Raw genomic sequence first — 2,503 nt, 5'->3', positions numbered from 1 at the left:
AAAACATTTTTTCTCACTTTTTGATTTGATTAGACGTTGAGGATAAACTGGTATTAAAAGCTCTTGTGTCCTTGGACGACCTCGGTATCTTACCAACACTATACTACGTCCACGATGGGTGCACTTGCCCATATGTGTGTTTAGTGTTAGTGAATATCGTGTTTTTATAAATTTAAAACTTGGCTAAAGGTGTAAAAAGGGCTTAATTATACATATAAATTATATATACACCAACACACATCAAGTTTTTGGCGCCGCTGCCGGGGACACAAGGATTTTAAGAAAGTTAGGAATCAACGGCCTAATCATATTCTTTATTTTTCTTTTTAATTTTTAGGATTTTCTTAGTTTTTTCAGCTTCTGCAGAGCTCAGCACGGGCCGTGCCTGGTCGGACACGGGCCGTGCCCAGCATCGTTACTGGCAGTTTTTAGTTTTTCAGGTTACAAAAGGCTGACCACGGGGCCGTGTCGGTGCAACACGGGGCCGTGTCCAACTTCCGGTAACTGGGATCTGGAAAACATTAACTGTAACTCCGACCACGGGCCGTGTTCGCTGAACACGGGGCCGTGGTGAACCTTCTGACCAGCATTCCTTTTTGTTTTTATTGCAGGACTTGGAACCCGACGTCAATCTTACATAGTGTATGAGCTCCAGTTCTAATAAGGACATAAAGGAACCTCTAGAAGAACCCGAACGCTTTCTCAGAAAAAGATTAAAAGCTAAAAATCAAGAGAAGGTCTCGGGTGATCCACCTCCAATGGCGGACCAACGTACCCTCATGGATTATCTACGACCTACCGTAGGTAACCTAGGCGCCGCTATCAATGCTCCGACTGTCGAAGCTAATAACTTCGAACTTCGGCCGCATTTGATACAAATGCTCCAAAACTCCGCAACCTTCCACGGGCTTGCGGACGAGGATCCCCATCTACATATCACCAATTTCTTAGAAATATGTGATACCTTTCGGATCAACGGAGCATCAAATGACGCCATCCGCCTCCGTATGTTTCGTTTCTCATTGAAAGACCGAGCAAAAGCTTGGCTCAACGCCCTCCCAGCTGGATCGGTAAACACCTGGGATGAACTAGCCCAAAAATTTCTATATAAGTATTTCCCTCCCGCTAAAACTGCTAAATTAATGACTGAAATTAATACATATTCACAAGAGGACGGGGAATCCTTATATGAAACTTGGGAAAGGTTCAAGGAGCTATTACGCAAGTGTCCCCATCACGGCCTCGCAATATGGCAACAAGTATCCACTTTCTACAATGGATTGTTGCCACACACTAGGCAGACGCTTGATTCTAGCTCCGGGGGACTTCTAGGTAACCGGCGCCCACATGAAATATATAATCAGATTGAGGAAATTGCTCAAACCAATTTTCAATGGCACACCCCCGGGGGAAATAAGTCTATCGCCCCGGGCGCCCATAAAGTCGACGAAAGCACTTCTTTACAAGCCCAAATCGAGGCCCTTTCTTCGAAAATAAAAAAATTAGAAATGACAAAAACAGTCTCGGTTATGGCTTGTGAAGGGTGTGGTGGGTCACATGAAAATTGGAGTTGCATGAAAGAAACGGACGATCAACAAGAAATGGTAAACTACATTGATAATAGACCTAGGCCGTCGGGTCCCCCAACGGGAACTTACAACCAAGGATGGCGAAACCACCCAAACCTTGGTTGGAGAGAACCTGGCAATAGTAGTAACCAACAAACCCAAAGAACAAACTTTCAACAACCAAGAAATGAGTCACAAAATTTCACTCAACAACAAAGTGGAAGAGAAAGGCTTGAAGATACTGTATCTCGCCTCATCTCCGACACTTAAAAGAAAAACTCGAAAAGATTTCTACAATTAGAATCAAATTTTAGAAATCAACAAGCTAGTATTCAAAACATAGAAAAACAATTAAATCAAATAGCTCAAAATTTTGCCGAGAGACCGCAAGGCGCATTACCTAGTAATACCGAAACAAACCCAAAAGCGCAAGTTCACCTCATCACACTACGAAACCGCACCGTAGGGCCTGCAGAAGTGCCGCCGCCAACCGAAGAAACAATACCCCACACCTCTGCAGGAGAAGAACTTCCCTCTGTCACCAGAGCTTACCAAAGCTCCTCGCGTTCCGTACCCCTGTAGGTTAATTCGCCAAAAGACCAATGAGCAATTCGCAAAATTCGAAAGCCTATTAAAACAATTGCATGTCAATATTCCTTTTATCGAGGTCCTAACCCAAATGCCCAAATACTCTAAATTCATGAGGGACTTCCTTACGCATAAAAAGAAAATTGAAAATTTGCAATTAGTCAATTTGGGCGAAGAATGCTCTGCACTCGTACTCAATAAACTTCCCCAAAAGAAAATCGATCCCGGAAGCTTCACGATTCCCTGTTCAATAGGGGAATCCCCTGTTCGTAATGCTCTAGCCGACCTTGGAGCTAGCATTAACCTCATGCCCTCATCTATGTTTAAAAGACTCGGCTTGGGAACCA

General features: G+C 43.7%; 1 non-coding gene across 1 annotated transcript; it reads right to left on the bottom strand.

Moving 5' to 3' along the window:
• Nucleotides 1–1,136: 1,136 nt before the first annotated feature.
• Nucleotides 1,137–1,243, bottom strand: LOC118481468. The gene has a single exon (XR_004865677.1). It is a non-coding gene; the product is annotated as a small nucleolar RNA R71 (small nucleolar RNA).
• Nucleotides 1,244–2,503: the final 1,260 nt, after the last annotated feature.

Source organism: Helianthus annuus, chromosome 8 (assembly GCF_002127325.2).
Source record: "Helianthus annuus cultivar XRQ/B chromosome 8, HanXRQr2.0-SUNRISE, whole genome shotgun sequence".
Lineage (NCBI taxonomy): Eukaryota > Viridiplantae > Streptophyta > Magnoliopsida > Asterales > Asteraceae > Helianthus > Helianthus annuus.
This window is presented reverse-complemented; position numbering and strand designations above follow the sequence as displayed.